A 27,572-nucleotide genomic window follows, 5' to 3' on the forward strand; every position below is an offset into this window, starting at 1 on the left:
TGAGAGAAAATTATGATGCTTGGATTTCTCCACATTTCAGTGTAAATGAAAATAATAAGGCAAGTCTTGAAATGCTCTTCTTATAGAATACTAAACACTTTAATGTGAACAGCATCTTTAAAGCTCAGCAAATAACAAGCTCAATATAGGTGATGTAAACTTTCCTGTATAAAAAAGTGGTAATTTGCAATCACAAAGAACAGAAAATGCTGACTCAAAAATATCTATGCAGCTATCCACACAACCCTTACGTGGTAAGAAATGGCCCTTAGTACAGTAACACCTAATTGGTTTATTGTCTTGAAGAGCTGGTGACAAGTCAGGCAATTGGAGGCAGGCATTCATCAGAGGTTATTCAAAGAAATAACTAATTTAAACCTCCTCAAGCACAGACACAACCTGCTCTGCTTGGGAAGGTATCTCTGGAGGGTTCATTAAGTGTGACATTCCAGTTTTTGGAAATCAACAACTAAACACAGTGCTAACCTTTACCATTAGTTTGCCTATGGACTCTGAGTGCTAAGCATGTCCTGCCAAGAATTCTTATGCATTACAAATAATCTCGCTATGTACAAACGATGGATGTAAAATGTATGAAATACAAGTCATTAAAACAGCTCAGGGCTAATGCTGCAGGAAAAATCACATTTGACAGTAATCTTAAATAGGGTTATTTGTAAAAATGCTGTAATATTATGGGTTTTTTGTTGTTATTTTTTCCTTTCTATTGAAGTGCATGATTGTAATTCCTGTCAACATGTTAAAAGCTTTAAATCCACTGATAAGCTTTTAATTTCTTATACAGCACATTTGAACAGATGTTAAACGTACATAGAACACAACGCAAATCTTGCTTGCAATGTATGTTTGCATCACAGTTCCTTATGTCTTTACCTATTATCAGCAGAGAGGTATGGTCTATTTTTAGAAGCACATCAGATGCATATGAATACTTATGCACAACCAACTTTCCATCTTATGTCTGAGAATATCTCCAGGTTCCCTTTGGCAATACATTTTAGGAATACAAATGTTATTCATTGTTTTAGTTTAATGATAATAATGATAATAATGATGTTGCTTTTGATGGTATAATAATTTCGAGTATGATAATGTGGGTAATATTAATTAAGCCCATCGATGAAGGCTCTGCTGTGTGTTAGTTGCTACTGTGTATTAATGCCCGCTATAGCTGGAAGCTGATTGGCTGATGATACTGAATCATTTTATAATTGAAGATAACAAAATATTATTTTATTGACAGTACCATTCCTGGCAAAACCACTGTGTCAGCATCTGATACAGTACAAACCTCTATCTTGAGAGACTGAGGGAAATCTATTCTTTTGAGATGCACCCTTGCTAATAGTGTTATCTTTTATGTATCAACAGCTGGGTGTGAGGCCTAACAAGGTTGAATTTATTTGCTTTGGGGCACATGATAAACACATATCTGAATTCGGAATTAAAACCACAACTTCAATATTGTCCAAGTTTAATTTGCTAGCCACTATATTTAAGCAGCTCTTAAACCAAACAAGATGCTTTTACTACAGTGTAGGCTCAGATTAATTAAGAATCCCATTGATGGTATGGTTGGAAGTCCAAATATTCAGCTAATTGTACTCTGTGGTCAAGAGTGATAAAAAAAAACAGCTAAATTAATCATTAATACCAATAATTTATAAGACCAGGGACTAGGATGCGCCATTTACTGTTGCATGTCCATGATGTCCCTTTCTGGCTGAACATAAGCCTCAGGCATTTTTCCACTCTTAGACAGATGCAAGGATGACTCCCAAGGGGTGTTGCGCCCATTCATCTTGAAGGGCCATCTTTGTTTTTTGTTCTGTTGTGATTCAGTGACTGTAGACTTCCTTGATGAAAGTAGGCAAGCTCCTGTATTTCAGTGGGATTGTGTTTTGCAAGGGTGAGGGCCAGTTATCAACTATGGCCCTGGCTGTGCGCACAGCACCCAAGTCCAATTGGAATATTCAGCTGTGCCTTTGGCAAAAGATAGTTGCTGCCTGTGGCACAACAGCATTTCAACATAATCCCTTATCTCTCTGTCCATTGATTTTGACACCACCTTCAAAAAGTATCAATCCTGTCATCTGCTATCACACCAGTCCTCAACACTGACATCCAACTGAATTTGGACTCCTGTTTCAGCAGCCACTTGGCATGTAAGGGACATTTCACCTTTTTATATTAAGTTTATTCGTTGTTGAATGTAAGCTTTTTCACTTTTTCACATACTTTACTGTACGTGCCTTTCACTGACTTTGAAAGTTTTTGCTGTTTCTTTGTTATATCTGCATTGGAGCATGAGGTATTTCTGGTCTAGAACCACATAAGGATCAAATTATCTTTAACCATTTCATGTTCTTACTAATAAATATTTTCAGTTTTGTTAAAACCTTGTGCAATAAATAAGCCATTTATAAAAAAAGTGATATTAAAAAACTTCAACGCTCTGTCAGATTCCACATACTCCTTTTATTGCTCTGAACACACTCTTAAACTCAGTGGAGACGTTTAAGGAAGACACAGAGATGTTTTGGACTCCTGTAGTGGATCGTTCATCTACTGGGCTTGCAATGTATCCAGACAATTTTTAAATAATCAAGAAAATCACACAGACTCATTTAATTTGAGTTTATACCGAATCAGAGCAGTATTAGTACTCCTTTGGTTTATTAAATGCTTAATAATGGACAGAGTGGTTGCAGGCCACTTTGGATCCCTGCTAATAGGCAATCTGGGTGTTTTTCCAATGCCTGTACAGGTTTAACAGAATTAATACTTTAACACAGCAATACAAGTACGGTTATCATATGCTTAGCCCTTAGGCTAGCCATGCAAAAAGCTAAAACGCCCACCAATAAATCCTAAAACATACATCACTCTAAAGCTAAAATATAATTCCTATACCTTATAGCAATGCATCAATATAAATTCGAAATTGTTCTTACCTTCCACTATATGGAAATGTAGTTGTAGAATACAATGTAAAAAAAAACAAAGGCTGTCTTCAAAGGCAGACTTCTGAATACGACTAAACAGCAACCAGCTTTTTCAGAGATCCTCATAGCATGGACCATACAACTTGTAATTAGCAAGTCAAGTGATGCTTGACAAAACTCTTACCTCAACTTTTATAGATTTTTTTTCTCTGCTTTATACAAGACCCAATTATATCTAATTATTTGGTTTATTTTACAACCCTTATCGTTTAAGTGAATAATATATTTAACCCTTTGCAGTCCATTGTCGGACCTGGTCCGAAATTGCAATTATTCCTATCCGGTCCATTGTCGGACCCTGTCCGACAGCATCAAAAAAACGCAAAAAACGGGTTTCTAGTCGTTTTTTCTCCGGAAAAAGCCGAGAAAACCATTCAATGGCCGAGTGGGAGCGACAGGAGCAGAGACAAGCCGATAAAAAAAATAAATAAATAAAAAGGCATATCTCATGAACAGTCATACTTGCCATTGGCATCCCATATGGGCGGTCATAAGGAAACAAGCTGGATGTTACTGTATCAGCGTGCAGAGACTATCACGGACATTTGCAGAGCTTTTTTGTTATATTAATAAAATAATGACTTTGATTGCATTATTGAGGAGTTTGGTGATAAAACGAGTGATCAGGAGATGATTGATCGATATGTACGACTATTATTATTATTATTATTATTTATTTCTTAGCGTATGTGAAAGCGATAGTGAACGAAAGGGTGGGGCCACGCTGGAGATGCCTAGTGAGTGCTTTGTTGATATGCAGGGCCTTTTAAACCTGTTTGACTGTGAAAAAAATACTTTTAAACAGCGCGTCTAAAATTAACTGCGCGTGTGAAAATAAATTGGACCTGACGCGCACTTAATAAATAGACTGCAAAGGGTTAAAAAGTGCCAGTAACTCCTTTTTGAAATTAATTGGTTATAATCTCATGTTTCACCCTGTAACAGGACGAGGAGCCCTGTACATGTATTTGTTTATTTTAGAACGGGGTACCACTGTGCCCCTGAGCAATTTATTATTTTGTGTATGTTTTGTTGTATTATTATTATTGTTGTTATGATTTATTTATTTATAAATATGACAGCAGAGCCATATATTTTTGTATTGTTTTGCAGCGTGGATCTGAAGCCCCATCCACATTAAAAACCTCATGGTAATGTGTGGCTGTCGGCTAGTGCGTTGTTAAATTAACCGGCAGTCACACGTAATTCATAAACTTGTGCAGATTGTGGCCGAGGGGTAATAGAATAATTACTAGCTAGTTAAACCCCTCGGCCACGGTATACAAACCTGTAGTGCTCTCAGTTCAGGGTGGGTGTTCGGAGCAGCGAGCGAGAGCAAGAGAGACGTGTAAAATAATAAAAAAAGAATAAGTACGATCAATGCGATCAGTGAAGGCTACTGCCCAGCCTGATCACAGTATTTTGTGCTTTGTTATTTTGTTTTATTTAAAACCTTTATTTTGCTCTGTGAGCAAGTGTTTTTGTCTGAATATTTTATTTATTTTTGTTATTGAAATAAAACAGCACTGCAGCGTCTTTTTGCCCTGCAGTACTTTGTTTTTGTGTCTCTCTGGCCTGACGTCACCAAATCGGCTACCCTGTCACACACTATCTTTTCATTTCCAAAACATGTGAGGTGAACTTTTGAACTAATGTTATTTTTTCAATACCATGGAGTTCCTTAATACATCATACAAGTGAATACATATATATATATATATATATATATATATATATATATATATATATATATATAATGTGTGTGTGTGTGTAACAAACAATCAGTTAAGTGTGGAGAAAAGGTATCAGGAAGATGAGAGACTGATATCCTGCCTTGGCTTATAATGACGTTCGTGAATAGTGAACTTCAATTCCTAGAATCCGATTGGCCAGGAAGCCAATTGAAGGTGGTTACTCAACCTACATCAAGAAACGTGTGTTCAGTGAAGGCACTGGCCCAGACTGAACATGGAGGAGAGGTGTGGCTGTAAAAGCGACTGGTGGTATAGCAGCGCAGTTGCAGCAAAGGCAATGACTAGAACAGAGTTGCAGTCAGTGAACTAAAATGAGGTTGGTGGCATTACATTACTTATTCCAAGTGTGGATATACTGGAACAGGGCGAGAAGTGCTGTGTTCCATTTTGACCGAAGGAATATTGGTGTGTTTACTTCCGCTGCTGACTTGTAACAAACAACAGAAAAAGGAAGCGCAAGCAGATATCTGTGAGTACTAACAACTTATCCGCAGTTATTCTGTGTGAATTAATTAAGAGTGGATTTAAACCCGAGGTCTGTGTGACAAGGTTTTTTTCTGTGGGGGTGAATGTTTTTACTCACACCTGTAAATACGATACTGCATAAATACACACACTGTTTATGTTCTCTGGACTGTTTTAAACGCTGCATAGGTTTTTTTTTTTTTTTTTTTTTTTTTAAATTATGCGTGAGCATTTATATGGACTGTCTACACAGTGTGGAACCTTGTGATAAACAAGCATGTATTTTTGTAAATAATTTAAGTATTATTTAAACTGCTTGTTGGTTTGGAACGGAGCAACCCAGGCCTGTTCCTAATGGACTGTGTGTTTTAAGAAAGGAACAATATCACAGCAGTAAATAAATACCCAACACGGTTTTAGTTTTTATTTAGTCGGGAAACTCAAAGTCCACCAGGACGCTACAAGGGCTGGGCTGTGGTTACAGCTCTTCATCAGCAGGGTCCACTAAAGGTAAGTATCGCAATCACTAGTAATTTTGTAATTGTAAAAGTGTCTGTGTAGTAACCACACTTTTGCTCCTTTCAGGAATCCAGGTAAGTATCTCCAGGTTTTAGATTTGTTTCATGTGTAGATGTGTGTTAGCAAAATAATACTGGATGCACTTTACTTGCTCTTATCTGCCCCCTATTTTACTGCATTTAGTCCTGTACTTTAGAGTACTGTAATCTGTCAAGTGTTATTTAATCTGTAGTATTTTGTATTTAATTATATCCTGATGTAACTATCACTGACACTGTTATCTGCTCCGTTATTGAATCGTATTTTGTCATACTTGTACTTGCTAGAACCAAAGTCATTGTAAGTATCTTGCTCTTAATTGTATTAATACGTGTACTGTGATTCTTGAAATGTATTTTGTTTACGACTGTAAGTCGCCCTGGATAAGGGCGTCTGCTAAGAAATAAATAATAATAATAATAATAATAATAATAATAATAATAAGGACTGTTTAGAGAGTTAATGACAAACTTTTAAGTCTACAATTGCAAATTCAGTTATTTTCATTTAAATCCAGGCTATAGAAAACAGTTAAATGTAAGAGTTATGTTTGCTTTTCAATTCTTGAAATAAGCTTGACCTCTCTCTCTGTTTCTAAAAATCCCCATGTGCAAGCAGGTTTCAGACACCCTGTTTACCTGCCAAGGTTAGTTTTTGAATTCTTATGAAACTCTTCTTTAAGCATTTTTCCAAATTCACCGCATGAAATCATGTTTAGGACGAATTCAAGAGACGACTCAGACCGGTATCTCTACAGATAAGAATAAAACTTACATCCATTTTTTTTTATAACCAAGCTCTCATTAATTTTATAACATAATGAGGTAATGAACATTAACTTTTTTTTCTTGTACCTCTCATCAGCAAATTCTGCTTAAGTTGCCAAGACAACATTTTTCCCTGTCTTAGCCACGCCTGGTACTGCTTTGCTATAAGAAGACAAAAGCAAGGTTACCAATTAAATTATATTCCTTCAGTAAATCTACTGTATATTAAAGTTATTAAGTACAGTCTGCACTATATTGTCTTATTTTCAAACTTTACAGTTTGAAAATAAGACTTAACTGTTATAATAAAACATTTACAGTTATATTCTGTTTGAATTACTCTAGAATACCTGTGCTTAGCTTAAAGACTAGTTTCAGACCAAGCTTACTTCTTTTCTAAATGAGAGACTTGACTGTGGACACATTCTTGAGCCAATTAAACTAGATGCACATTTTCTGCCATTTCAGTCTTCCTGTAACAAGACTTCTATTTTTTATTTCAGTAAAACCTTATACAAATAAAACACTTATTTTTAGTTTTAAATGTAATTGTGTCCAACAGTTGCTTTTTCTTTTTTAATACAAAAGACTGTGTTTTTGGCTCCTTCCTGATAAGAACTTACACTGTAATACAACTTTTCTAATTTAATTAATGAAATGCTCGCTTCTGCCTTTTCTCTCAAGGCTGTAGGCCTTTTGGCACCGGTAGCTCTCAGTTAATGAGAGTTTAGCTGATTTCACAGGTATTTCTGGTCAGCACGACCCCAACCCAGCTCCTTCTTTACTCAGACTTACAGTGATTTCTATAATAATAATTTCTACTGTTATACTAGAATAAACAGGAACATTCTCATACACTAATGCAGAGTACATTATAAAATTTTTTCTGAATAGTGTGTTTTAACAATTAATTTAGTATTTCTGCTAGCTTTATATTCTTTGAAACACAGTACAATTATTATAATATTCTGCATTGCCAGTTAGCACTGAACTCTCTTATTTTTAACTGTAATATGTTCTTTCAACAACAATTATTTTATTTGTATAACAGTTTAACTTTAAATGATTTTATAACATCTATTTCTAATTCAGGTACTTCAATATCGCAGTCTCTCCTAGAAATTGTAATTTTATTTTACTCCATTGGTATACACAGAAGGCAAGAGGTTAATTTTTAATTAGGCACCTGCTTGGCAGCAAATGCAACCCTGAATATTAAAACTTAGGATTGCTTTACTTTGATACAGACTAACATCCTCATGCATTTACTAAGCTTATTATGTTAGGTTTCTAATTTTAAAATCTCACAGTCTTCTATTTATTTAAATACTTTTGTTTTTTTCTTACTATAATAGAACCACAGACCTATCCTAGTTCGATTGCTTCTGGCCTATTAACCTGCTCCATGGAGTTTGCCATTCTGTTTTCACTGGATCAGAATGTTTGAGGTTCTGAATCTAATAAAAAAAATATGCTTTTGCCTGATAAGGGAGGTTTGGAACTTTCAGCAGGTCGGCCTGACCTTTTGATACAAGGAGCTCTCTTTTCAGACCTTACACAGATTCACTAATAATATTTCTCTACTGGTTACACAGACTATTCAAAAGAATACAGAATCCTACAACATTACTATTTATACTAATAGAGTATATCGTATTATTTTTTTCAGAACAGTGCGCTTTAAAAGTTTATTTAATATTTCTTCTGGCTTTATATTCTTTAAATTACAGTACAGTCATTACAATATTTTATCACTGTTGCAGTTTCACAAATGTTCAATTTGTATCCCAAAGATCAGCCTGCTTCTAGTAGCTGTGACTGTCTTGGGTCAGTTTCTGCCTCAGCGAGTCTATCAAAGCCACCACAGGTGTGGATGACAGTCTTTAAAAGCCTGATACCTGCAAAAAACTTACATCTCTACATTCTCATTCCCATCCTCAGTGGGAAGACTTCAAATAAATTGAGCTGTTTCTATCAAAGAGTCAGACATCTCTGCCGCATACACCTTTCACTCAAAAAAAGTGCTTGCACCTTGTACAAGAGAAGCCGGGTTTTAGGGTCACTCGTGACAGCTCCTACATCTAATTTAAGTGTGTATTGATAGTTCTGTAACATTGGCAGTTTGTTTTTCGAGTTACAATGGAGCAAGCTTTGCAGTGATTTTGTTTGGTTGTTTTTTCAGATGTTTTCAGACAGTATGGCGCAAAAGAGGACAGTAGTGCTGGAAGCAGGTAACGGGGTACACCCTGCCCCTGTGTGTATGGTATTATTTGTTGTATTATTATTTAAAATGTATGGTTTAGTGTGTTAAAAACTGTTCTATTGTTTGACAGCCTGGATGCGGATACAATGCCCCATCCAGATAAAAATCATGAGAATGCATGGTCAACAGCAAGTGCTTATTCACAAACTGGCTGTTGACCATGCATATGAGAAAACCTGTGCCGGATGTGGTCGAGGGATAAACTAGGTAATTGATAGTCAGTTAATCCCTCGGCCACAATATAAAAACCCGCTGCTTTGGCTGAACTTGGTTGGTGTGTTCAGAGGCGGAACGGGAGTAGTGAGTAGGAGAGAAATCTAAAGTGAAACCTAAACAATTGCTATGAGTGCTGGGTATAAACCAGCACAATATTTGTTTGTTTTGTTCTGTGTCTGTTTTGTCTGTTTATTTTGGCCACTGTGCAGTTTTTGTTTTGTATAATAAATGTTTTGATTTGTTTAAATATTATATTTATTATTAAACGTGCAACAGCACTTTCATACCCTGCAGTACTGACTGTGTGTCCATTCTCTTCCGGGTCTAATGTCACCACAGGCTATCTATGACAAGGACCCAAAGAAGTGGCACTTCAGGTTTAAGACCAAAATAATATGGACATAAGCAATGACAAGAAAACATTATCTAATGAGCCACACACAAATACTGTACATAATATCAAAGATGAAATTCTGCTGTTGTAAGTATTCCCAATATATCAGGGGCTATCACATTGCATGAAGAGTTCTGTAACACATGGAACACTTGTTCAGCAATTCTTTAAACGAGTGATAACCAAGGCTCATCACACATATTCCTCACCCTGTAGTGCATGGCAAACACATGATATGACTGAAAAGGGTGGGAATCAAGGTATAAGCAAGGTTATACAAAATACTGAAGCTACTATAAATTTAAAAGGCAGCCCTTTGCAATGAATAAATAAATAATAAAAGCAATTTGCAAAGCACAGATATTTTTCATCCGTTATACTATCTTCATGTTTGCTCCTCAGATAACTAGACTTTTGTGTCCCTTAGGAATAAGATTACATTTATTGTACACTAACCTTAAGTACTCATGGGTACCTGTCAAGGAGAAAAAAAGTAATGTTTGTACCCTAAAATGCATTCAGTCAGGACAATATTGCGTTAAATAACCACCTTTGTTATAATACAAAATCTATGTTACCTACTGATTAGATGACCGGCACTTGGACTGGATTAGGCTAAGCGGACAGTTGCATTATTTACAGATAATTCACATGTGCAACAACAATCGTTTTGACGTAAGAAAGACATAAACTAGCGATGTCCCAGTTGAAAAGGACATTAAAACATCAAAGGACTGAGTTAAAAAAGGCAACATGCACAAATTATCTCTTGAAAGTGGCTATTTAGCAGAGTGAAAAGACTATAAATATCCAAGCAAAATTAAACATTTTGCGCTCCACATCGAATGCTAAACACGGTGATGTCACTCTGCTAAGCAAAGTTGGAACTCCGGGACTCTGCCTGAAACTGACTCAAGAAGAGGAAGCAAGCTGCAAGCGAGTCAACGACCACAAGCAACGAGACTGAAGCCTGGCTGGTGGACTGTCGTAAAACTTACAGCGACTGTTATCAGACAAACCAGTCTAGGTCTGTACACCTAAAACCACAGTATCCAAAAGAAACTGTGCCTTGCTACCTGCATAGCTGAATGATTCAGCAAGGAGGGCAGAGTGGACGGGCGCTGTTGTGGATCCTATACCGAGGACTGAAGACTTTGTTGCAGCCAATTGTTGATTCTATCGAGAATTGAAAGCTTTGTTGCCTAGTTTGATCCAACGTGGGATTGAAGACTTGCTGAGAGGAGAGCCTTTTGTACTGGACACTTCAACAGACTGAGTTTCCAAACCAGCGGACCAAAAGTCTAAGCTTCAAGGAACCGCTGAGTATAATTCCAGTTGCATTTTCCTTTTATGGAACTAAATTAATTAATTGTAACAAATTCATCACATAGACTTGAACTGTTAATTATTTAGTTTGCACACTTTGTGTGTGAATTATCTTTTAGTGAAACTTGATGAAGTAACTATAATTAATCTACCTCATGTTGTATGAAGAATTTATTTAAATGTAAACTTGCCATCTACTTAATCTATATACCATTAATAAACTTAATGTGATATATTCTAAGATTGTTGGCATCCTTTCAGTTAGGCTGGGTGCGTGTGTGTGTGAGCAAGGTACTAGCTACGGCACAGCTTGCTAATTAATTAATCCAATTCAGTTCGGGCGAATCTTAAAACACATATACAAAAACACCCGCACATACACATTTTTGATCCCTTACAGCTACATTGCAAAGTATAGTTCAACATCATTAGCTAAACCGTGAAAAAAGCAGGTTTTTTTTGTTTGTTTTTGTTTAACACTAGAAGGACCAGAGAAATACTCATACCTAGACGCCCTGCAGCAGTCTTTCTGACGGCTGTATTCAAAACACTGTAAATAGTATAACGAAAGGAGAAACAGTCGGATGTAATTAGTTTTTTTTTATTGAGTACGTCACAAAAATCTCAACACACATACACATTTATTTTACAAATCAAAACAAGAAAATGTAAATAAATAAACATCTGAACAGACATCGATTTACAACATGCATGTTTATAAAACTGAAACGATAGCAATAGCAATTTAACTTTAACAGCAATCGGTTTATTATAAGATGAGCAAATGCAACTGAACAACGTAGATAAATAAACTTAGAAGAAAACATTTTACAGAAGCACAAGAAGTTTAAAAAAACGGCTAATTTATTTCTTTTTTTCGACAAAAGGGTATTCATTTACCTAGAGTCTAAGGCTGTTCACAGTCAACACAGATAAGTGTGTTAATCTACACGATTAGTATGAGAAAGACATTACTAGCATACTTAATATGCTCCACAAATAGTTTTGATTTAACCCAAAATAAAATAATATGTCAGTGTTTCATAAGTGTGAGTAATGTTTTTCTCATACTGATTTAATTTTGTACTTTGCACCTTACGCATTTTGGAGTGCGTATGCTTTTTCTTTGTTAATCTACTTCATTACGTCTATATGACTATATCTGCACAATAACTGTAGATAAAACAAACATTCTGTATTGGAAGCCACACAGTTATTATTATTAATGGATTACAGTTATCAATGACATAAGCCCAACAGGATGTTGTTATGTTGTTTTCTTTATGTCCGTGTTATCTCGGTTTGACCTGGACACCGGGAATTGGCATCTGTGTCCAGGTGGCAGGAATTAACAAGCCTGGATGCCCCTAACGTCCGGTTTTAAGTGAAACGCATAAGAAACACCAACCTTCCTTTAATATTTTCTTTGACATACATTAGTTGTCTTAAACAATTTTCGCTATCTTATTAGAAATGTACTGCTTAGTACTGATCTGTACATTCTTCTTTGTCCACAATATTTCAATAATGCTGGGGACAATGAACATATCCACGTGATATAAACAATCTAATTGAGGGGTTGCAGTCACATGACAGCAGGCTACGCCGCCATACTGGCAGTCAAAACAACCATGGTGGCTATTGCAAAAACGGTACCTTCCACAGTGTTATGTATTTGCAACCACAGAGCACACTTCTTACCTCCACGTCATCAAAAAGACATCAAGCACAGTCGTTTTTTCTCCAGTAAAAGCCGAGAAAACCTTTCAATGGCTGACTGAGACCGATAGGAGCTGAGAAAAGCTTAAAAAAGGGACGGATCTGAGCAATACACATAGCCCGGCACCACAGAGATAACATGGACATAAACAAACAAGATAGCTGCTTCTGCATCCAGCGTTCAAAGAATATCACTGACATTTTCAGAGCTTTGTGAGATGTTGTAATAATAAAATAATGACTTGGATCGCATTATTGAGGAGTTTGGTGATAAAACGAGTGATCAGGAGATGATTAATCGGTATGTACGACTATTATTATTATTATTATTATTTATTTATTATCATATGTGAAAGCTATAGCGAACGAAAGGGTGGGGCAGGGCTGGAGATGTCTAGTTAGTGCTTTGTTGATATGCAGGGCCTTTTAAACCCGTTTGACTGTGGGAAAAAAATACTTTTAAACAGCGCGTCTAAAATTAACTGCGCGTGTGAAAATAAATTGGACCTGACGCGCCTGACACGCACTTAATAAATTGACTGCAAAGGGTTAAACAGCGAGTGTAAAATACACAGCGCGTGTGAAAATAAATTGGACCTGGCACACCTGAGACCCGCTGAATAAATGGACCGCTAAGGGTTAATATGTTTGTATATAAATGTTTAACATCTTTCATTAAATAGACTCGCAATTAAAACAATTTATGATATATTTGGTTTAGAAGAGTATCTGCCTGTACGGGGATACAAAAAAAGCATTTTGTTAATGGTAAAGTAATATTTCCATCACTAGCCCACTTAAGTGTGATAAATATTTCTGAAAAAAATCAGTTATTTATTATTATTATTATTATTATTATTATTATTATTAGTAACATGCTTAATTATATAACCGATTATTCAGAAAAATGTATATGAAATCACAGAACCATCATTTTATAACATTTAAATGCACAATAATGAACACTCTAAAATTAATCTTCATGTAATTTTAGGCTACTTGTAAACTGAACAGAAATCGTTATTGAGTGTAATTGCAAGTTCGATTGCTAGAGATATCAAGAGCACAATACTGTGTATACTGCATGATTGTTGATTGTACCGAGATCTGGTGGTATTGTGTTAAACTGTATTACGGTATACTGCAGTTTTGATAGACCAAGACTAACTGAGAAATACAGTATGTCCAGGTTTGGTCTGTGGAAAAGGTGGCAACCCTATATGTGCAACCCGCTGTGTGTCATTGTAATCTGTAAAACCTTGCTATCCTGTCAGTTAAAAAAAGGCTTAATGCAAAGCTTGTTTTAACGTTGTCTTTATTACACCGACCAGAGACCCATGCTTACAGCTGTATTGTCATATTTTCTACATTTCCTTAAAATTCTCAAATTAATGGGTAGTAAAAAGAGACCCGGGTCGGGTTGGGTAATTTAAAACCTGACAGGTAAAGACTAATCTCACTGCTCGAGAGGACCCCGTCCTGTCGGAGGAAACCTCTGATGGTCCCATGGATGTAGTGTAACAAATGTCTAATCAAAAATGGGAGAGGAGGAGCTTTATTACTGTAAGTACATTGCATTTTGCAGGTAATGTGATGGCCCAGAGATTTACCAAAAAACAAAAGTGGAAGTATTAGATATCACAGGTCCTTGGTGATATCAGTTGGGTTGATTTTACTAAATGATACTTAAAACAGTTAAGGTAACCAGCAAATATTAAGATATACTGTTGGACTGGAGAAGGAGGTATCTAAAGAAACAGCTTGAAGAAAATGGACAGTGGGTTTCTTCAGCACACAGCTGTGTCCATTTCTGTACTTATCTTTATTTCTTATTGCACATTATAAATTGTATTGTATGTAATTTGCTGTCATGTTAATAAATAAATAAAAATATATATATTTATATATAGCAGTGCTGGTCGTAAATTCAGCTGTAATCCCCATTTCTACTGACAAGGAACATTTTTTTTGTACTGTCTTTGGATTCAATTATAAAAAATAGGTATTATAAGATGACACTGACTTTTAGGTGGATTTTTTTTCCAAAAAAAAATATATATATATCAGTAACAGGATATGGTCCATTTGACCACAGAAATGTCAACTGAGTTGTCAAGATCGCTGATAAAATTTAAACATAACTGGGCTTACTTTAATTATGTCCTGGAGCTGCCCTGTCTCCTCCAATTATGTTATTTTCTATGGGGGAATATTCTACTTCCAGTCAGACAAGCCAAATATGTCATAGCCTGACTGCAAAAAATTAGTGGATTTCCAAGTTTGAAAAAAAGAAAAACAAGGGGATTTTGTAGTATTGAGGTAATAGGTCTCCCCTTAATGAGCCTTAGTACAATTGCCTTGTTTCTTTTGGACATGTTTCTGACAACAAGTAAATGGGCACATTTTCAAAGCGTTCACACAAGTCTTTAACTGACAACCCTGTTGACTCCACCTGCTTCTATACTACTGTATACCATAAAGAGCAGGTAGATGCATCAGAGCTGAAATATCACATGATTTCTAAAACACCAGGAAACAAAATACAAACAACACCGGCTGCAAGACAGAGACCATCCAGTATTCTCAGTTTCGTAGTGTTTTATTTTACTATGCACTGTCACACAGTCCTGTAATTAACTTGAGTGGCACCAATCACCAGTACTTCCATCAGCAGTTTATGTATCCCAGAATTAATCAAACTTTTTTAAATCAAAGAAAAACAATAATTACCTCAAAGTAATGCATCACATCTAGAACTACCCAAAGCATCTCATCATAATGCATACATGCAGGAAATATGTGCCTTAAATAAATCAAAACAAAATGGAATAGTCTCATTACAGGTATGTCTACAATCCCTAAATTTCATAAAATTCCAATACTGGTCTAAATCCTTAAACTAACCTGTACATTATTTTTTTCCTTTTTAAATCCGCTAACCTTTGTGTCTCTCCCACTACCTGCAGGCTGTCTACTTAGATGAGTGTAAACAATGTGGTTTCAGTGAACTGCAAACACATTTGAAAGATGAATTTATAATAGGTGATGACATTGCAGGTCAAAGATTTCAGTCTAAATTTTCAAACTAAAAGCTGTATGAAGTATGAACCAGTTTCTCTATATATCACACACAGTTTAATTCTGTATGATTCACCAATAATATTCCTACTTAAAAAATAATACTGTTGTGCTGTTTCTTTTTTTAAATGACTGTTGAGTAACAATACAGCATACGCATTATACATTGCACCATATAGCTCTTCTTACTATTTTTAGACTAGCATGTTTGAGGATATCTTTTTTATGTTTTTTATAATTTCCCCCCCGATTTTCTCCCAATTTGGAATGCCCAATTGCTTTTCTCCTCACCGCAGCAATTCCCCACATGGCTCAGGAGAGCTGAAGATTCAGTGGGTGTTCTCCGATCCCACAACCAAGCAAACTTCCTTTTTCACCCAGGAACGCGAGAGTGGATGTTAGCGAGCTACCGACCTCTGGAGGACAAAGGCCAGCCCTGCAGGTGTCCGCTCTGAGCACACTGGGCGCCTGGCCAGCAGGGTTTGCTGTAGAGTGATGAGGAGAAACAGTCCAGCTGGTTTTACCTCCCTAACCCACGTTAGCGCCAAAGCCAATGCGACGCTCCCAGCAAAGACTGGCCTACTTCACGTAGCCAAGACAAAAGCCTGCGCTGTATGACTCGCCCTGCGCACTACCAGGTGAGCCATTCGGGGACCCCCCAATTGAGGATAGCTTAAGGTTTTATTTTGACTGCCAACGTATCTGCTAATAAGGTATCAGCATAAGTAGCTTTTATTATACTCAATAACCATATTGACATAAATCAAATGAAACACACATTGAAGGGTCGCTGAAAAGAACAGGTCTTATAATGCACAACACATCTAATTGACATCTTTTAAACTGCTTATATAGAATGTTACATTTTGTAAATGTTTAGAATGTCAATGACATTCTGAATTATAAGTGTAGTTGTTACCAACAGGTTATAATGGGGACATGACTTATAATGATTTTTAAACAGCTGAAAATTCACAAAACAAGATTTTTAAACAGCTGAAAGTTCACAAAACAAGTCCAGTATTCAAATCTGCTACCACTGGAATTGAATGTTTTTCTACAGTACTGTACATACCTGTTCCAAAATTCAACTGATCAGCAAATGTAAACAATAACACGTGGGCTGAGTTTAATTAAAACATTTTTTAAAACAAGTTTTGTTGTTGGCCATAGGAAAACATACTGGAGAGGCAGTGTCAGGCAAACACCTTCAGCAAATGTTTAGGTTTAAGAACACCACAATGATATCCACTTTCACCAGATGAAGAGTCTAATAAATAGTATCAACTTCTGAAATTTTAGTTGGCTTTGTTAATAAGGGAGTACAGTTTTGAATTTAATAAACGTGGTCTAGAAATGTTGATGTTTTTGAAGCTTCTTTTTTCATTTGAATTTAAAAAGGAGGTGTGAATTGAAGGCAGCATATATCATCTGCACTCTTTTAATTTAGTGAGAATTTCCAGGTGGCCAACTGGTGTCTTAAAATGTCCTGCAGTTGCTACAGCGATGATAATACAGATTCAATCTCATTTCAAAAAGATCCCCAGCAGACCACTTGGAAAAGGTAAGCTAATCAAAATAAAGACCATTTTATTTCTTATTCACAAAGAGGTCTCCTAGAAGTAATTGCAATTTCTGAGAAACATTGAATTAAATTCTATTTTACTAGTACAACACATATAGGTTACAACATTTTTCAGTGTTGTGTACATATGCTGTAGGTAAAGTGCACAATGGTGTCATATTTAGCATTTTAGGTGGCATTCAAAATAATTCATAACCTTTGCAACACTGAGTTAAGCTGAACTGGATTCTGGAATGTCAATTCTCAAAAAAATCAAAACCCATTACAGACCTGTATTCACTTCAGTTTGTTTTTAGTGTACCATATATTTTATGTATTTGGGTTATATTATTATTTAGTCATTTAGCAGTCGCAAAGGGCCTTGTATTTGGGTGTTATTTCAAAAGCATTTTCTTAAAAGGAACATTACATTTTAATAGACTACTTTCCATTGAAAAATAAGGAGCTTTTTTTTTTACTTTTGTTTAGTTAATGTGTTCTATAGTTGTATGGATGCCAAATATGGTTATAATTTGGTGTCGTGTAACTGCAGACAGATCACGTTAGGGGTGCAGACATATTTTGTAAATAGTCTGCATTTTGTCCTCACAACGTTAAAACTGCTTGCATCATCAGAGGACTGCTCAAGTTAAACAATAAGTAAAACAGAAACTGCCATATGTTAACTTTTGCTATACATATGCTAATAATAAGTTACTTTAAAACCATCTCAACCCTTTGACCTTAATACCGCTATGTGTAAAGGAAAATTATGTGTTTAATGTGTATGAGAAGCATACAGTATCTTAGCACATCACCTATCTGTATAGTATCTTTTTTCTTGCATACAAAAAATAATACACATATCTACCAACTAGCAGATAACTTCAGATAGACATTGTTCAGAAAACAGTTATCGGTACATTTTAGTTGCAGCTTTGTAAAGCTATATATGTTTACATGTTTACAGGACATCTGTAGTTCTGATCAATGAAAGTCCTACACAGTGATTGCATTATAATTACAATCATTTACACTACAACATTGAAAATGATAGATTGTTTTCAGTTGCTAAAGGATATCTACTATTTTTCAATAGTGCTTAGCTCAGTTGGGAACTGCTGTGTTTCTGATTGCTGCAGCCAGTCCATAGATACTGAGATAATACATTTAGAAAGGCAGCACTAGACCAACTCTCTAGCCAGATACAAAATCCCAAGGTACACAACACACAAGACAAAAGCACTGAATCAGTCACTAACATACTTTGCATACACTATTTTCTAAACAAAGTTGTTATGGCAGGAGAAAGGCAGAAAAAAAATCAAGCACATCCTATCAACTTAATTTGCTAAACGTAAATAAATAACCAACAGAATAATTACATAACGTACAGGCGAAAAGAGAGTGAACAAATACTGCTGGGGAATAATATAAATACGACTTGCAACAAACACTTACAGAGACAAAAAACAAAACCAACAACTAGATTTGTTCCCAGAGAAAGGAAGTGGTATCACAATATGAATCTTTGAAACTATATCTCACTTTACTGACACTACCGTTGTCACAATGCAATGCATATGGGCGCGCAGTGTCTTCTGGGATTGGTAGTTTATCTGGTACACACTTGTGCAATAGAGGCTCCCATTCCCAGCACAGAGTGAATGACTGTTTCCATTGAAGATTAGGAGCATAAGTGGCACAACTGACTTTTTATTAAAATCCAGGACCTTAAATGTATAGTCACATAATAGGTATAACTAGAGGAAACTTCAAGTTTATTTGGACACATCTCCCTCTCTGGTATAACAAGTTAGACTTGGAAAGGATGCCATCCACTATTTAAAGGATTACCAGTTCAGGCAAAATATTTTTTTTTCAACAATAGAATTATTTTAAATGAGAGGAGCAATATTTCTGGTTCTGTTAAATGCTGTTATCTTCACAACAAAAGAAAAGAAAGAATTTGCAGCTCCTATCCCTTTTTTCAATCTTTCACTGTTCTTCTGAAAGTCTTTCTGAGTTTGTAGCTTTTATTTAAAATTAATTAACAGTTTTTTTTGTGAAGTGTGGTAGTTTAGGGGGGGGGGGGGGGTTTACCAAATATTTCACCAAAAAATGAAAAACCATCTTCCTTTTCAGTCATAACATGAGAAAATGAATAATTATATACATGTAACAATACTGCTGCACCCAGATGTTTAACTGTCTGAACATGCACAGAAGTAGAGATGATGCATATAAAAAGTCATGCAGTGGAATACTGTAAAGCCATAAAATATTTGTGATCCTTTTATTATGCATTTTACGCGTATGAAAAAAAACGCAAACATTTTTGGCACGAATATCAAATTCCACTAACCAATACAAACTTTTTATATATTGCAACAGGTCACCAACATTTCTGGAGCAAAATAGGTTTTATGTGTGTTATTCGGCAAATATTTTGGTCGTAAATATTTATGGCTTTACAGTGTAGTACCAAACCTGGGTAATGTTGGTTCTTCCATAATGTCAGGGTCCACTCAATAAAATAACATTAGACTGCAAACAACATTGAGTCTGCTTGAGATATGCTCACAAACAATACACTTGACAGCTTACCTTGCATTTCATAATGAGATACATTCAGTACAAACGTTGATCCCTCACAAGCATCTGGTGCCACAGAGATACAGAAGATGCCATTTTAAAATTGATTATAAAATTGATTTTACATAAATGGAAATACATAATACACGTACAAATAAACATTGCATATTTAAGTTGGTTTGACAAAAGCAACTAAATACATAGCAGTAGTAAGCATTGTGTCACTACATATGACAACATATTATATTAACATACAATAATACATAAAGGTCAGTATAACAGAAATACTATTGATAACAAACAATAGTTAACAAGGTTAGCATTTTCCCTCATCCAAATTAACATCATCAAAGCAACTTTAAACAATTGAATAGTTTAATAAAGGATCAGTATAACAATTTGCTGTCCCTTAACCTTTTGCTGCCTGTGCATAGACAACTATCACATTTCAGCATTTTCCAAAATGAAGGAAAACATATTATTTAATTGGCAGCAGACTTTTCTTAAATATCTTCAACCTAAATTAGATTTATGTATTTAAAGCATAGACCAGCTGCAGTTAGAAAAAATGAAGCTGCAAAAAAGAACTACCACAACCCTTATACTCTACTGACCCCTCGCCTCTTCTCAGCTGCATCTTTAATGGCAGCATCTGTTCTTGTGGAAAAAGAAGTGCAGTGCCTTAATCTGACCAGTGCCATTCAGGTCATGGGTGTACACATATGGTAAGTTGAACTGACTCAATTAGCTATCCATCAAGTATATGCTTAGAATATCTAATTAAGGGGTCTATTCATAAAGGGTTAACGGTTATCGTCCATAGCCGCCTATTTAACGGCAGTTGCTATTCATAAAAGAATTCAGATGTGTCGTTAAGCCCCAATGATTTTCGTCTATGAAGTCATGTTTTTAACAAATTGAGAGAAAGGTTAACGATTGCCTAATTAGCATAACATTTTCATCGGTCCTGAGCATCAACCTGCAATACATAAGAGTGAATGACAGCAAAATGCTGTCGATAACTAGGAGTTATTGAACGTCTTTTACAGTCAAGTCTAAACTAACAATAGCCTCGGCAGACTATTTTTTAAAGACATATTTTATTACTACACATGCTCTGTTATACAGTTTGACATACCCGTGATTAAGAATTTATAAGATTAACATTTAAAGTTTTGATGATGATGATGATGATGATGATGATGATGATGATGATGATTGATGATGATTACTAGCATTTAAACTAGAAAGGAAGGGGGGAGAAAAAAAACAGGAGAGAACATCAAAACAAGGGCAACAACTCAGGTAAGACAGCCATTAAATGTATTTATCTAAATGATAGAAGTCTCAGAAACAAATGTTAGAACTTGAAGCTACTACACTAACAAGTAACTACGATGTGATAGGTGTTACAGAAACTTGGTTATCCGAGAGTGATGGAAACAAATATAATATTAGTGGGTATACACTATATAGGAAAGACAGGCAGGACAAAAGAGGCCAGGTGTTAAATCTGGAAGAAAAAACAACGCAGAATCAATATGGGTCACAATAATGGACAAAAATTCAAAGGGCATACAATAAGGGCATGCTATAGACCGCCAAATTCAGACACCAAGCAAAATAATCTGTTATACAATTACATTAGAAATGTGTGCAGCAAAGGAGAAGCCATATTAATGGGGGATTTCAACTTCCCCCATATAAAATAGAAAAACCTGGTGGGGAGCACAACTGACGAAATTGAAATAGTGGAAATGACAAATGACTGCTTCCTAACACAATTTGTCAAAGCACCGGCTAGAGGGGAGGTCAAAGAACCATTGGCAACTCAGACCACAACATGGTCTCATTTGAAGTGCTTTTTAAAACCCAAAAGGTAATGACTAAAGCTAAGGTTTACAATTTTAGAAAGGCAAACTATGAAGGTAAGAAACAGAGACTAACAGAAGTATACTGGAGTAAAATACAGAAAACATCCACGGAAAAAGGATGGCTGTTTTTTTTTTTTTAAATGTAGTACCAGAGGCGCAAAAGAATTACACCCAAAAGTAGACAAATCTAAATCTAAAACAAAATGGCCAAAATGGTTTAATAGATCAATTTAAAAAAATATATTCAGAGAAAAAAGGCACTTTACAGAGCATTTAATAGGGACCAAGAACAAAGTACACAGAAAGAGCACTTGGACTGCAAACACAAGCCAAAAAGGAAGTTAGAAAGGCCAAGAGAGAGATAGAAATCAACATTACTAAGGGGGCTAAAACCAATTCCAAAAAGTTGTTCCAATATTATAACAGCAAGAGAACATTCAAAGAGGAGGTTAAATGTCTAAGAGATACAAATGGCAAAATCATAGACAAATAGAAAAAAATAGCAAATATATTAAATAATTACTTTTCACAAGTTTTTACAAAGGAGGATACGGGCAACATGCCCCACGTGTCGACCTGTTCCTATCCAGTTTGAAATATTTTTAGCATAACAGAGGCAGAAGTGTCAAAGGGACAAGGAGCTCTTAAAGTAGTACTCAAAGAAATTAAATAAGTTATTTACAAACTGCTAACCAAGATCATGCAATAGTCTCTTGACACAGGGGTTGTAACAACATACTGGAGAATTGCAAATGTAATACCAGTCCAGAAAAAGGGAAACAAAACCAAACCAGGTAACTACAGATCAATAAGCCTGACTTCTATTATATGTACACTTATGGAACCTATAATAAGATCCAAAATGGAAAATTACCTATATGGTCGCAGTATCCTGGGAGACAGTCAGCATGGTTTTAGGAAAGGCAATAAAAATGTGAATTATAAATATCATATGGGAGATACTGAAATTGAAGAAGGAATCTATGAAAAAGACCTAGGAGTTTATGTTGACTCAGAAATGTCTTCATCTAGACAATGTGGGGAAGCTATAAAAAAAGGCCGACAAGATGCTCGGATATATACTGAAAAGTGTTGAATTTAAATCAAGGGAAGTAATGCTAAAACTTTACAATGCATTAGTAAGACCTAATCTAGAATACTGTGTTCAGTTCTGGTCACCTTGTTACAAAAAGGATATTGCTGCTCTAGAAAGAATGCAAAGAAGAGCGACCGGAATTATTCCTGGTTTAAAAGGGATGTCATATACAGACAGGCTAAAAGAAATGAACAAAGAAGACTACATAGTGATCTGATTCAAGCATTAAAAATTCTAAAAGGTATTGACTGTCGACCCAAGGGACTTTTTTCAACCTGAAAAAAGAAACAAGGACCAGGAGTCATAAATGGAGATCAGATAAAGGGGCATTCAGAACAGAAAAAGGAGGCTTTTTTTACACAGAGAATCGTGGGAATCTGGAACCAACTCCCCAGTAATGTTGTTGAAGCTGACACCCTGGGATCCTTCAAGAAGCTGCTTGATGAGATTCTGGGATCAATATGCTACTAACAACCAAACAAACAAACAAGATGGGCTGAATGGCCTCCTCTCGTCTGTAAACTTTTTTTGGTCCTGCAGTTAAAAATGGAAATCTTATGTGTTGGTATGGAAATGTGTTTACCAGTGTTGCCAACCAAAATGAAAATACAAAGTATTTATTTAAAAAGCCTTTTTTCTAAATTATGACATGTCCTGAATTTTTCGCAGACATGATAGGGGCAGCGTAATCAGGATTTGCAAACTGCCTGTGACTGGCAGCTGCAGACTCGGGTTTCGGTAGTAGGCTACTGTTGGTGGATTCCATTTTTCTTTTTGCAACAGCTACCGATGCCACCCAGGCAACATTAATAATGCTGATGATGTCATCAAAAAGAGGCAGATTTTCATTCTTGAACGACTGTATACCCATTCATAAAGTGGTTTGCGACAGTGGCCTGTTTGCGCAGATCATTTTATGAATAGCAATATGGATGACTTTCGTTAGTTTTAAATGGAATTTGTTTTATTACGGAAGTCGGCAAGTACTTTTATGAATAGGGCCCTAAGTACTTTGGGATACAGTGAAACTGCTATAAAATGGTCCAAATTAGTGAAACCTAAATAATGTTCTTTAAACCTACTTTTATTTCAGCTAAGCTATCTCACCTACTTTTATTTGGGGGGTAAGTTATCTCATCTACTGTATTTTAGGTCAATACAACCACATACAAATCAGCATAACATCTCCACAAATTAGCAGCATGCAGGCCTGTAAAGCGTGTTTTAAGGGGATAGGAATAAAGATCTGGGGCATCAGTAGAGGCCTTAAAATTGTTCCCTTCCAATATAGGGGGAATAGCTGACCTCATCTCGTTCTACCCGTCAAAGCCCAGTTTAGACAAGGATTTGAACCAGATAACTTTTGATACAGAGGTTTAACACGTTGATGTGTTGAGATACTGTGCTGTCTTATTATATAACTAATGAACTGTGACATATCAGTTACCTTTTGTTTCTTACACAGCAACACATTCCCACGCTGATCAATTAAAAGAAACTGACTCAGCTGGGATATATATATATATATATATATATATATATATATATATATATATATATATATATATATATATAGCTCTGGAAAAAATTAAGAGACCACTGCAAAATTATCAGTTTCTCTGGTTTTACTATTTATAGGTATGTGTTTGGGTAAAATGAACATTTTTGTTTTATTCTATAAACTACTGACAACATTTCTCCCAAATTCCAAATAAAAATATTGTCATTTAGTGAGACAGTTGATTGGACACTGGATATGGTGTGATTTCAGATGTTGAATTGCAAGCTTGAATAAAAGCAATAAAGAAAATCACAGTCAAGAGAGCAGCGTCTTCGTGCAATCGGCATGTTTGAGCCTGGACTATTGCAGCGTACTGTGGCTCACCATCTTGGGTGCTCACAGCCAGCAATTTCAAACCTGGCGAGACGGTATAACCAGACACACTCTGTCAATGACAGGCCACGAACTGGAAGACCAAGAGTCACAACACCTGCCCAAGATCAGTAGATCATTTTGCAGCATCTTCGTGATGTCAATTGTTAATCAGCACAATAAAAAGTCACTGCACCTGCTCTAAAACAGAGTTTGTCATTTTTCAATCACATCTAGTGAATTTTATCCAAATATAAGTGATAGGTTTCTTTTGATGCTCAAATATAAGTGATAAGTTTCTTTTGATGCTCGGTATACATTCATTTATAAAATGTAAATACTGTGTCCCACATTGCTCTTAGCTTTAAGGCAATATGGCCTTGAATTACTTGAGTGACATTATGTACTGGTAGTTGTGTACATTTTCAAACAAGTGCAATACCATCATAATATGCTAAATAACCTTTTTTTTTCTTTTTAGCAGAATATTGCATAACACCATCACACTGGAGTAGTATATTGAACATTTGATGATACAGCCTTGTTTATCTTGAATTCCTTCTTCTTCCCCATGCTTCTTTAATTTGTTTTTATTCTCTGCATGTCACTTGGCTGTTTTCCCTGCCTTTGTATTCTTTTATAAGTATATCATATTTTATTATTCTTTTGTGTAAAATGAGACACATGCATTTTGCATTGTAGTCTGTGAGGATTTGTTTTATTCAGATTTACCACCTATGTTTTTGAAAGCTCCTTTTTAATTTTACATGTTATGTCTCTCATGAAGAATTACTCTGCTTTGAATGAGACACACACCATGTTTTCACCCCAAATAGTGGGAAATATTTTCTTCGTTCAGATTCTTTTTACATTTCCCAGTTTATTGGGATGGGTGGTATGAAAAGGGTAAGGTCTCGCTTATGTGACGTACCATATTAAGCAATTTAAATGTTTTCTTGCTTTTTTGTTTCATTGACTTTGTCTTTTATTGAAACTGACTGAAGATGTATTTATTTATTTATTGTAGATATTAAGATAAATGTATTGAATGTACTGTTACTGGAAATTAATTCTTTAGTGAATTCACAAAAATGATTGCTCCGAGCACCCAAAATACAACTACCCTTGCCAAAGTCACTTTTCATAGATGAAATCTAGACAGCTTTATAATTAATGCTTTGATGCAGGATTAATTACATAGAAAATCGAATGTCTAATTGCTTTCTTTGCTATTATAAAATACATATTTGTATTCCTTACATCACCCGTTGCTGTAATTAGAACCCCCCCCCTTACTGCCACTATAAAAGTTATTCAAAAAATTAACTGGCAATATGCTGGAGATTATTGTACTGATGACTTGTTAACTGATAAATTGTTCGCTATTATCTGTTTTTCTTCAAATTGTAAAGTCTGATGAGTTTAAGCAAACACATTAACTAATTGGCTCTTTTGTTTGTCAGCTACGACTGGATTGATAAAATGCAAATGAACAAATCATTAACGAGTACTGGTTACGAATCTCTCAGGCAGTTCAGGACCCTATCAAATCCTCTGGCTATTACTTTGTGTGATTGATGTACTATTGTAAGTGATTGTTCCTGATCGTATTAAATCTTATTGATTCCCCCCCCCCCCCCCCGTTTCTATTTTATGCAGGGCCAGGCTAAGACTATTATGAATGTTGCTGAACTCTGTTAATCAAGCTTACATAGCTATTTCGATGGCAAACAATTAGAAATCTGCAGTAGCACCTTGCAATTAGCTTCAGGGATATATACCTCAGAAGCACAATAATGAAAGAGACCTTCTCCTCCAAGAAAGTTAATGAGATTTACAAGTTTGACCCTAAAGCAGCCAATCAGCAGCTGTGAATTTGTTGATCTTTTTCCCCAGTGTTTGTGAATTCTTTAGTGCTTCTAAAAGGTGAGGGACTAATAACACTGGCTCCTGCCAGGCATGGTGTGGGTGGGTGCTGTTTGAATGTCTCCACAAAGCTCGACCAACACACCTCCTAACAGACCTGAACAACCACCTCTGCTACGTGTTCCTGCTGTAGGACTTACTCCAGAGTACATTGGAGCGAGTAGATTTCAAAGCCAGATGAAAATATTTGAATATAAAAAATCCTCACATTTCAATGCAAGGTAAAGAAAACCTGAATTGTCCCCAAACTGCCAAGGTGAGGATTGAGAGATATAGTTACCCCATATATAGGCACAATACAAAGTATACCAGTAAGTAGCACTCACAAAACATTTCAAGAGGGCCACATTTTCTGGATATATCTTTCACAGGAGTAAAAACGTACATCTTAATAAAGTATATCTGGCTAAATTTACGCACATTTAACCATAACATACTGTACTGAGACAAAATTCGTATTGTATATTATTAAAACAACAATAGCAACAACAAACTTTCTAAACAGGCTGTATTGTCATTTAAATTAGTGCTAGAGCATACTACTCACTGAGAAGTCTGTATGGAGCACATAATAATCCTGTCTATGTTATGTTCTGCTTGAAAACTTTGATTTAATAAGCTTGTGCACAGTCTGACAGAAGAAGTAGGGAGTCCATTCATAATCTTTGTGAATCAATACAAATGTAGCTGAATAACCTGCTAACCAATTACATTGTTGTTTTTAATGAACACAGCTCCAAATTTAACGAAGGTGTTTTATACAATGTTGTGTTTCTTCCACAAAAAATCATTTTTTTGAATGATCACTCGATCATCCACTGACATGACTTACACACAAGAGTCATACTTTTTACTTTTACATATCTAGGGGACAAGATCCAACTGTGATTAAACTGGCAAAAGACATTCTTTAGCACAAGCTATTGAGAGTTTAAGAATCTGAGGATATCTAGAGAAGACCTGTTGGTCTGTCTTTATTTTAAGGTGGTAACAAGGTAACTAATTATTAACAAGAAAGTATTTCCTATTAAATTCTTTAATATATATACCAACTTTGCACACCTAGATTTGGCAATAT

The sequence above is a fragment of the Acipenser ruthenus genome, chromosome 3 (genome assembly GCF_902713425.1).
Source record: "Acipenser ruthenus chromosome 3, fAciRut3.2 maternal haplotype, whole genome shotgun sequence".
NCBI classification, from domain to species: domain Eukaryota; kingdom Metazoa; phylum Chordata; class Actinopteri; order Acipenseriformes; family Acipenseridae; genus Acipenser; species Acipenser ruthenus.